The sequence below is a fragment of the Schistocerca gregaria genome, chromosome 6 (genome assembly GCF_023897955.1).
Source record: "Schistocerca gregaria isolate iqSchGreg1 chromosome 6, iqSchGreg1.2, whole genome shotgun sequence".
NCBI classification, from domain to species: Eukaryota; Metazoa; Arthropoda; class Insecta; order Orthoptera; family Acrididae; genus Schistocerca; species Schistocerca gregaria.
In genome coordinates, this window is record NC_064925.1 from 198,718,118 (window position 1) to 198,730,128 (window position 12,011).

Consider the following 12,011-nt stretch of genomic DNA (forward strand, 5'->3'; position numbering starts at 1 on the left):
CTGAGAGTTAGAATCTCCTGCCATGTCGTCGTTATGGTATTTAAAATGTAGCATATTATACAAAGATTTGTCAAAGATAAAACAATTACAATTAAAAAGCACCTTGCGCACATGGCCATGTCCGTATAGATAGCGCTTACAGGTGATTGTTAACCTGCCGTCATGGACTGTGCGGCTGGTCCCGACGGAGGTTCGAGTCCTCCCTCGAGCATGGGTGTGTGTGATTGTCCTCAGGATGATTTAGATTAAGTAGTGTGTAAGCTTAGAGAAGATGAGCTTAGCAGTTAAGTCCCATAAGATTTCACACACATTTGAACATTTGATTTTTAACCGAGTTACTGAACCTGTGAGCAGTAAATATTTTCGTTACAAAAAAGTTTTGAAGACCGGAGGAGATAGTTATATCTGCCAAATATAAAGAAGAATGTATGCGATCCTGGTCGTAGAACGTTTTTCCCAAATGAAACAGATCGTTCCTTCCAATTTCTGAACACGAGAAAGTTCAGTTTAATTATGTAAGAATGAACTGATTTAATTAAGTTACAGCGTTTCGGAGCGTTACAAACCAAACCTAAACGTGCTGACGTTAAGACCCTCTTTATCTATTAGGAAATCGCGCTGGATTTTACTCACGCGTTTTTCTGATAGTTATCAGTAAAGACTACGACCAATACGAATTGATCGTAGTATCTTTGATTCTTACATTAAACTAGATACCTCGTTTCTTCTTCATAAAGGAAACATGTCAGTACACAGTAATAAAGTTAATATTTCACATTATACGGAATCAGCAAGGCTCCATTGTGACGTGATCAATTTTTTCTATACAACCCATCGTCCGCCATCTGCATATTATACTTTTTCACAGCAGTACATCTTTGTGGTAATCATGGGTTTATGCTTCTTTTGTTGTGTTTATATATCTCACCCAATTGGCATCTTACAGATGTAAGTTAACTTAATATTTCCAGCACTTGTGGAGCAGCATCAAGGAAACTTTATTTATTACCTGGTGTATTCGTATAATGTACAGCACATTTTTATATTCGTGTCTTGCCTTCAATTGTATCGGTCACCTTATGTTCAGAATCTTACTGTGGACACTAGGAAACGGTCGAATGAAGAAGTACATAATATATACTACATTATACATACATGCAAAGGTAAATATGTATTCGAAACTGCCGTCTTGAAATGTGAGGAAAAGGTTAAACGCGTTGTAGAGACATTTAGTAACATCATACATGTGACCTACATCATAAGATATGCTAGCAGCAATTTAGGGTTTGCAAGATAATAAAATAGGTATTATATCCTCTAAATTGCCAGTACGCGTCGGAATTTTGTACCTTAGCCTCTACGTGTTGCAGAGGAAAAATGTAGTCCCTATCCTCGCCCATTTCTTTCGTTACGAAAATGTGCAAGGGAGACTGATTACATCTAGGAAATTATAAAGGTGCTTTTTTTTTTTTTTAGATAAACTCCATTGACTTGCAAGTTGGGGAAACCATCCCCAATTAGGAATATTTGACAAGGGATTACCAGTTCTATTCTTTCAGGGATTATACGAGCGCCTACTGCAGTCGTACGTGTATCGTTTTCATTATACAACAGATTAATGTCGATGACTTGCTAGACGTGAAAATCAGTATCCTTTTACTGTGATCGAGACAGGTAGTGGTGGGAGCCTGAAGTAACCGGCGAAAAAAGGACAGGAACAAAGAGAGGAAGAAAATGTTTCTTAAGCTCACGGGTAGGCAGCGAGTAGGCAGTTTCCTCCGCAAGATTGCTTTCCGCCCGCGGGAACGCTTCGTGCTGACGTCACACTTCCTCGATAAGACTGCTGCGGTCTTGGTGGCCACATCGCCTGGAGGTACACTCGTCCCTAGCGCCTGATAATATAGCACCGACTTGTCTCTGGGAACTGAAAACGTGGCTGTGCCTACAAGCACGTCTCTTTTTTGGTATGACATCTCTTTTCCTTTTTTATTTTGTTTTTGTTGCGAAGTCAGATACACAATAGGAGCTTGGCAGTTTTCAGCGTGAAATCTGTTATGTTCCTGACGTTCAACTTTCACCGCTGTCGAATGGGATCCGTAAGTGTTTAACAGAAAAGACCATAATTATGTTACTCCTGACAGCTGGTCTGACGTGCTCTGATTAAAAACGGATAAGTGTTGGGCACTCGTCACAAGTATCATCATCAGTGTAACGTACCCTACAAGTCAATTCCGATTAATGGCAGTAACTGTTTGGTGTACGTCGATATGCTTTACACCCAATACAAATTAACGAGTTTTTTCCTGTGATAGTCTGTTAAAAAAGACAAGGAAGAACGCAATCATGCGCTGCAGGAGTACTCGACGTCACTGAGAATACTCGCTTATGGACAATTGTTTGATGTCTGAATTAATCTGCTCAGGTTCAGATTTAGCGTTCTCCGTCACTTTTCCGCATAAACGTTTTGTAAGTTCCATAGGCTATGTGAACTAGTTGATTTTCACTAATCACACTATCAAAACAAAGTACAATTGAAAAATATGAGGATGTAGACATTAACTACATCACATGTTAACGAGACTTTCTTTCCGAAGTAAGCTTTAATCTGCTAAGAGGAAGATGTTTCTAGGATAAAACAAATGATCTACAAGAAAGCGTCTAAAATTCGAGATTCGTTATGCAAACGTTGCCTGCTGAAAATTAAAGCCACGTAATAGTGCAGTGATATTTAAAGAAGGACGAATTCTTTCTATAGCTGATTTTGCTTGGCTGAATACAGCATTTAATCTTCAATCCGTCCATAAAACTATTTAGAGCGCAGGCCATCTGTTTACTGTTCTACGAGTGTGAGCCTGGAGCTGAGGTGTACTAAATGTGTAGGGTCTAACGTTTTAAGAAAACTGAAAACATTCTGAATACGTTTTGCCTTCATCCAAGAATTATTTTCGTTTGGAAATGTAATCTGATTTCACTGTCACCTACTCTTTACAGACAACAACTGATAATAAACGTTTGATGGTGTATGAGAAATAAGTAAATGTGAATAAAACGGAGTCCAAAAGAAGTATTTCAGGTTGGTGCTTAGCCTCCTGTTGCAAGTTCAATGGACAAACACCATAAAATTAATGAAACTATTAAAGGGAATAAGGAAGGAAGAAGCCGTATGGCCTTGCTGGCTGGGAGACTTCTAAGGGAATGCTAAGTAGCCTAACGGTGAGTGCTTGACTCAGCGCGAAGTTGACCCATTTATAGTGCCATGTCCGAGTTGTGTCTTACGTGTATTTATTGAATTGAGGTAAGCGAGTGTATACTGTGAGGTCATTTCTGTGTAGGCTAATTAGGATGACGAGAGAAGGTGCTGGCACAAGGCTTGTTTTTCCGAGTCGCACAAACGGATCTACCGAACTCCGATGGACCCATCACCCTCAACACTTTTTCAAGCCCCCACTCCATGAAATCCCATGAGACACAGTGGAGAGTTTTGGAATTTAATTCCTCACGACTGCGAAAAGCCTAGAAATCAGTAACTTTGCGCCACCAATTATCCTCCTGTTACCGGTCAAATACGGTGACAATTTCTTCCATCGTCATCATTCGACCCGATCTTCGAGACGAGTGCTGCTGGACATACGTTCATAAGCGACTTCAGCGATACAGGCGATTGTTACGAGAGTGTGTAGGAAAGATGTACGCTAATATCTGGATAAATGAAAAGACCGAGAGATGTGATCACAATGAAGTTTATTCCATCGATTAGGGAATGGCGTTACACAAATGATTAGCATTGCAGCCTTATAATTGCAATGTGACTGTGGAAATTTAGTACGGAATAGCGCAAGCTTGTACTGCAATCAGAGACACTAGGTTTCCTTGCATGGAGTCTAAGTACGCCCGAATACGGTGCTGGGGAATACTCTGCCACGCGGTTCGTAGAGGCATCAACAAAGCCACAACTGTGGCAGCAGGGGGACCTGAATGAGTAAGCTGTAGACTGACCATACACCAGACATGATCAGTATGTGAAATATCAGGCGATCGGCCAGGCCAAGGAAACAGTGGTATACGTCAGACTTAGTAAAAGGCACGAACATTCCTCGCCACAAGCAGTCAGGCATTGTCCTGCTGAAATATGTTATTTGGAGCGGCCTGCACGAAGGGCAGTGCCTCGGGCTGTAAAACCTCCTTGATGTAGCGGTGACTGTCCAGATTGGCCTCAGGACGCAGGAGGCAAGATCACAAGTTATAGGCAATTGCCCCCACAAATCATGACAGCCGGCGTCTGCTCGCCTGCCTCTCAACCGTGGAGTTTGCCGACTGCGTTCACCACGGCAGAATGGTACGCGTTTGTGGGCATTACTATAGTACGACTTGAAGCGGAGCTCGTCCGTAAACACCCATTTGGCCACTCCCGCAGCGTGACCCTTGCACTCTGTGATCAATGGAGGCCGACGCAGTGGCACGCGTCCAGCACGTAGAAGACGATGTCGAACCGTCGACGCAAACGTATCCACACTAGTTGCAGTGCTTACTGATTAAAATATGTTCCTCTCGGCCTATATAAAGCAACAGAGAATGCATATCTTAATCAGTAAAGTGATGACAGTTCGTGATTTTAGCACAGCTGTGATATTCATCATACAAGGATGGGTTGGAAAGTTCTCGGAATCACGAGGCGAGGCGAGTTGTTCACGTGATATTCATTGGACTGTAGCCTATAAACATGTGCCACGTCAGTGCTCTTGGAAGAGAGCTATGACGGTGATGTGGCTCTGTTGTGATTTACGAAGATGGAAAAAAATCGAGATTCGAGCAGTGATTAAATACTTTGTAAAGAGTGGTATGAAAGCAAAGGACATTCATGCCGATTTCCAGAATACACTGGAGTACTCTGCTCTTTCATATTCAACTGTTGCCAAGTGGGCAAATGAATTTAAATTGGGTCAGGAGAGCTTAGATGATGATCCGCGCAGTGGTCGCTCAAGATGTGTCACTACTCGAGAAATCGTTGCAAAACCGCACAAAATGGTCATAGAGGATCACCAATTGAAAGTGCTTGCCAGATATCAAAAATTTCAAATGAGTGTGAAATATTATGGGACTTAACTGCTAAGGTCATCAGTCCCTAAGCTTACACACTACTTAACCTAAATTATCCTAAGGACAAACACACACACCCATGCCCGAGGGAGGACTCGAACCTCCGCCGGGACCAGCTGATTGTAGCGCCTTAGACGGGCCAGATGTCATCTGAAAAGCTGTGTCACATTTTAAATGAAGAATTAGAAATGAAAAAATTATCTGCAAGAAGGGTGCCGTGACCCATGACGCAAGATCAAAAACGCATGATGTCGCCATGATAAAATTATATGAACTAAGGTATGAATTGTTGCCACACCCGCCTTATGCACCTGGTATGGCTCCGTCAGACTTCCATCTGCCGGAATTGACAACTATTTTGCAGGCTTGGAGAAAACTCATTTTCATGATGGGAACAAGGCACTGGAACAACTTTGAACCAAGTGCATTAATGTACAAGGAAACTATATTCAAAAATAAAAATAAAAATTTCCATTCCGTTCTGAGAACTTTTCAAACCACTCTCGTAAATGGCTTTTATCAATCGAGGAGCGCTGAGGACTTCGCCTTCCCACAGCAGCAGTTACTCTGCGGCAATCTGTAACTACTCTCTAAATAATATGACGTAGTATTTCTACACACCAGAAAAATCAACTTAAAAGTTACTGATCGGTTGTGTGGGTCTGCAATGGACTTGAGTAAATGCTACTACAGCGGACTGTTGGACTTTTCATTCCGTTTCATATCTAATAATTTTGATATCTCTATTAAAAGACTGTTTACTGTATGAATCGTCAATCAGTCATGTATAAAAATTTTAGTTGTGGTTGCCCCAGTTTTGAGATTTCATTAACAAATCAAATCAATTATTATGGTTCCCCTGGTTTGCACGTTCTCTTGTCGTGGCGCATTCCAGACTTCTACTTCTGAGTGTTTCACCACAGTGAAATGTTTGCTAGGAGACAGAGCATATTAAAGAAAAATTTATAACCAGACAACATGTTGCTGCAAACGAGAGTAAAAAGGCACAACGTTAGCGTTGTATAAGGTTTAAAATATGGTAAAAGGTTGTCGGCGATGTTGGGTGATGTTTTTATCTGCAGATGTGAAAAACATATTTTGACTTTGGGATATGAAAAACGTACTACTGAAAATACCACTTCTGTCATTGCCCGATTACAAACCACATGAGTAACAGGAAAATATATTAGTGGGAGCGAAACCATGATTAGTGTTTTGGGTACGATTCTCTAAATGTACACACAAGTGACAACGCTGGGGTACATACGAAATATTGTTGTTCTGTTGTTGTCTTCAGTCCTGAGACTGGTTTGATGCAGCTCTCCATGCTACTCTATCCTGTGCAAGCTGCTTCATCTCCCAGTACCTACTGCAACCTACATCCTTCTGAATCTGCTTAGTGTACTCATCTCTCGGTCTCCCTCTACGATTTTTACCCTCCACGCTGCCCTCCAACGCTAAATTTGTGATCCCTTGATGCCTCAAAACATGTCCTACCAACCTATCCCTTCTTCTAGTCAAGTTGTGCCACAAACTTCTCTTCTCCCCAATCCTATTCAACACCTCCTCATTAGTTACGTGATCTATCCACCTTATCTTCAGTATTCTTCTGTAGCACCACATTTCGAAAGCTTCTATTCTCTTCTTGTCCAAACTAGTTATCGTCCATGTTTCACTTCCATACATGGCCACACTCCAAACAAACACTTTCAGAAACGACTTCCTGATACATAAATCTATATTTGATGTTAACAAATTTCTCTTCTTCAGAAACGCCTTCCTTGCCATTGCCAGTCTACATTTTATATCCTCTCTACTTCGACCATCATCAGTTGTTTTACTTCCTAAATAGCAAAACTCCTATACTACTTTAAGTGTCTCATTTCCTAATCTAATTCCCTCACCATCGCCCGATTTAATTTGACTACATTCCATTATCCTCGTTTTGCTTTTGTTGATGTTCATCTTTTGTCCTCCTTTCAAGACACTGTCCATTCCGTTCAACTGCTCTTCCAAGTCCTTTGCCGTCTCTGACAGAATTACAATGTCATCGGCGAACCTCAAAGTTTTTACTTCGTCTCCATGAATTTTAATACCTACTCCAAATTTTTCTTTTGTTTCCTTTACTGCTTGCTCAATATACAGATTGAATAACATCGGGGAGAGGCTACTACCCTGTCTCACTCCTTTCCCAACCACTGCTTCCCTTTCATGCCCCTCGACTGTTATGACGGCCATCTGGTTTCTGTACAAATTGTAAATAGCCTTTCGCTCCCTGTATTTTACCCCTGCCACCTTTAGAATTTGAAAAAGAGTATTCCAGTCAACATTGTCAAAAGCTTTCTCTAAGTCTACAAATGCTAGAAACGTAGGTTTGCCTTTTCTTAATCTTTCTTCTAAGATAAGTCGTAAGGTCAGTATTGCCTCACGTGTTCCAACATTTCGACGGAATCCAAACTGATCCTCCCCGAGGTCCGCATCTACCAGTTTTTCCATTCGTCTGTAAAGAATTCGCGTTAGTATTTTGCAGCTGTGACTTATTAAACTGATAGTTCGGTAATTTTCACATCTGTCAGCACCTGCTTTCTTTGGGATTGGAATTATTATATTCTTCTTGAAGTCTGAGGGTATTTCGCCTGTCTCATACGTCTTGCTCACCAGCTGGTAGAGTTTTGTCATGACTGGCTCTCCCAAGGCCGTCAGTAGTTCCAATGGAATGTTGTCTACTCCGGGGGCCTTGTTTCGACTCAGGTCTTTCAGTGCTCTGTCAAACTCTTCACGCAGTATCGTATCTCCCATTTCGTCTTCATCTACATCCTCTTCAATTTCCATAATACTGTCCTCAAGTACATCACCCTTGTATAAACCTTCTATATACTCCTTCCACCTTTCTGCCTTCCCTTCTTTGCTTAGAACTGGGTTGCCATCTGAGCTCCTGATATTCATACACGTGGTTCTCTTCTCTCCAAAGGTCTCTTTAATTTTCCTGTAGGCAGTATCTATCTTACCCCTAGTGAGATAAGCTTCTACATCCTTACCTTTGTCCTCTAGCCATCCCTGTTTAGCCATTTTGCACTTCCTGTCGATCTCATTTTTGAGACGTCTGTATTCCTTTTTGCCTGCTTCAGTTACTGCATTTTTATATTTTCTCCTTTCATCAATTAAATTCAATATTTCTTCTGTTACCCAAGGATTTCTAGCAGCCCTCGTCTTTTTACCTACTTTATCCTCTGCTGCCTTCACTACTTCATCCCTCAGAGCTACCCATTCTTCTTCTACTGTATTTCTTTCCCCTATTCCTGTCAATTGTCCCCTTATGCTTTCCCTGAAACTCTGTACAACCTCAGGTTCTTTCAGTTTATCCAGGTCCCATCTCCTTAATTTCCCACATTTTTGCAGTTTCTTCATCTTTAATCTACAGGTCATAACCAATAGATTGTGGTCAGAGTCCACATCTGCCCCTGGAAATGTCTTACAACTTAAAACCTGGTTCCTATATCTCTGTCTTACCATTATATAATCTATTTGATACCTTTTAGTATCTCCAGGGTTCTTCCACGTATACAACCTTCTTTCATGATTCTTAAACCAAGTGTTAGCTATGATTAAGTTGTGCTCTGTGCAAAATTCTACTATGCGGCTTCCTCTTTCATTTCTTAGCCCCAATCCATATTCACCTACTATGTTTCCTTCTCTCCCTTTTCCTACACTCGAATTCCAGTCACCCATGACTATTAAATTTTCGTCTCCCTTCACTATCTGAACAATTTCTTTTATTTCATCGTACATTTCTTCAATTTCTTCATCATCTGCAGAGCTAGTTGGCATATAAACTTGTACGACTGTAGTAGGTGTGGGCTTCGTATCTATCTTGACCACAATAATGCGTTCACTATGCTGTTTGTAGTAGCTTACCCACATTCCTATTTTCCTCCTGCATTACCCCTATTTGATTTTGTGTTTATAACCCTGTAGTCACCTGACCAGAAGTCTTGTTCCTCCTGCCACCGAACTTCACTAATCCCCACTATATCTAACTTTAACCTATCCATTTCCCTTTTTAAATTTTCTAACCTACCTGCCCGATTAAGGGATCTGACATTCCACGCTCCGATCCGTAGAACGCCAGTTTTCTTCCTCCTGATAACGACATCCTCCTGAGTAGTCCCCGCCCGGAGATCCGAATGGGGGACTATTTTACCTCCGGAATATTTTACCCAAGAGGATGCCATCATCATTTAATCATGCAGTAAAGCTGCATGTCCTCGGGAAAAATTACGGCTGTAGTTTCCCCTTGCTTTCAGCCGTTCGCAGTACCAGCACAGCAAGGCCGTTTTGGTTAATGTTGCAAGGCCAGATCAGCCAATCATCCAGACTGTTGCCCCTGCAACTACTGAAAAGGCTGCTGCCCCTCTTCAGGAACCACATGTTTGTCTGGCCTCTCAACAGATACCCCTCCGTTGTGGTTGCACCTACGGTACGGCCATCTGTATCGCTGAGGCACGCAAGCCTCCCCACGAACGGCAAGGTCCTGATCGCAGATGAAAGGCTCTAAGGACCACGATCTGCCTTATAGAGTTGTTTCAGTTCTCCAATATCTACAGCTTCCTTCTTGATTTATCCTGAAACATTAGACTGGATTAACTTGTTATCCATCTCTTCCTGCCAGAACAATCCGGTCAGTGTTTAGGACGCCTTAATTATAACTTCTACACGAATTTCCGCATTGGGCAGTTAAAGAATCCACAAAAACTGGCCTGTTACTAACTGTCTTACATAACATCTTATATTATCCTCAATGAACCTCAAACACACACCCTCGCAACTACACTATGGGATCAAAAGTATCCAGACACCTGGCTGAAAATGCCTTAAAAGTTCGTGGCGCCCTTCATCGGTAATCCTGGAATTCAGTACGGGGCTGTCCCAATATTATCCTTGATGACAGCTTCTACTCTCGTGGGCATACGTTCAATCAGGTGCTGGAAGGTTTCTTGGGTATGGTAGCCCATTCTTCTCGGAGTGCTGCACTGAGGAGAGGTATCGATTTCGGTCGGCGAGGCCAAGCATGAGGTAGACATTCCAAAACATCCCAAACGGGTTCTATAGGATTCAGGTCAGGACCTTGTGCAGGCCAGTCCATTACAGGGATGTTATTGAAGTGTAACTACTCCGCCACAGGCCGCGCATTATGAACAGGTGCTCGATCATGTGACAGATGCAATTGCCATTCCCAAATTGCTCTTCAAGAGTGAGAAGCAAGAAGGTGCTTAAAACATCAATGTAGGCCTGCGCTGTGATAGTTCCACGCAAAACAACAAGCGGTGCAAGTCCTCTCCGTGAAAAACACTACCACACTGCACGTAATATGATAAACGTAAGTTTTTTGGGGTGTCCGGATACTTTTGATCACTCTCCACCACAGGATCCTCTGTGTCTGTTCCGTAACAATGCTGTCTCAACAATCCTAGAAATGATCAGTATTGCTGACCATGCAGCTCTCTAGATCTAGGCAGCTGTGCCGCCTGAAAGTGTGGTATCCCATATATGTCACTTATGTTCCTATTTTACTCTTCGAAAGCAATCCTGGTATTAATGAATATATACTAGCCGCCAACATATGCTTGCACTTAAATGCACCTCTGAAAGGTATGTCTGTATTCATTGTCGAAGTGTAACTTAAAAGTAAACCCCGTTTGATCCTGAATCAATCCCATCACTGTTACTCAGCAAAATCTCTGCTTTGTCTTCTTGTTTTTTTTTTTTTGTTTTGTACCAGAGAAGATTTTGTTTGACTCTGCACTCCTATGCTATACTTAAAAGTCAATTGCATTTTCCACGCGATTTAATTTAACATATGCGCTTAGCCACACTGGCCAGACGGCCATCTTTTGAATGATTTTATTTTCATATTATGTATGTCAAATCAGTAACTGCTTTAACAGGCAGACGGCTATTTGTTGAAATTATTATATTTTCATATTATGTGTGTCAAGTCCGTTTAAAATACTGCAGTTAGCGAGTAGTTAAGAGATAAGTTGTCAGTCCACTCAGAACTTAAATATTTGAACTAGAATAGCAAGTTTTATTTATAAAAGAGCAGTGAAACGAGTGTGTTTGATAAAGGGGGGAGGGGGTAAGATTGTTTCAACCGGACGGCATTTGTAAGAGTAGGAGGAGCACGACAGGGAACCAGTAACTCAGAAGGAAATGAGACACGGTTGTAGCCTATACCCTGTGTTATTCCATCTACACATTAGGTAAGCAGGAAAAGAAACCAAAGAAATATGTTGAGAAGGAATTAAAGTTCAGGTAGAAAAAATAAAACTTAAACGTTTCCTGATTACATTGAAATTCAAAACAAAGACTTGGAAGAATAGTAGAGTGGAATGGACAGTGTCTTGAAAGAAGGATACAAAATGAACGTCAGCAAAAAAAATACAAGGTTAACGAAATACAACCGAATTATGTCACAAGATGCTGAAGGAATTAGATTCGGAAGCGGGACACTGAAAACAGTAAATGAGTTCTGCTATTTGAGAACTAACATAACTGATGAAGTGGAGAAGATATAAAATGCAGACTGGCAATGCATGAAAAGCGTTTCTGAGGAAGAAAAGTTTGTTGACATCGAATATAGATTTAAGAGTTAGTGTTTTCTAACGGTAACGGTATTTGAATTGTAGCCTTTTACGGAAGTGATAAGTAGACGACAAATACTTCGGACGCGAAGAGAACAGTAGCTTCTGAAATATGGTGCTACAAAAGAATGCTGAAGATTAGATGGGTAGATGTGCAGAACTAATAAGCAGTGGAGAAAAGAAATTTGTTTCACAACTTGACTAAAGTAAGATCGCGGTATGTACGACACGTTCAGAGACACCAAGGGATCAGCTACTTGTACTGGAGGCAAA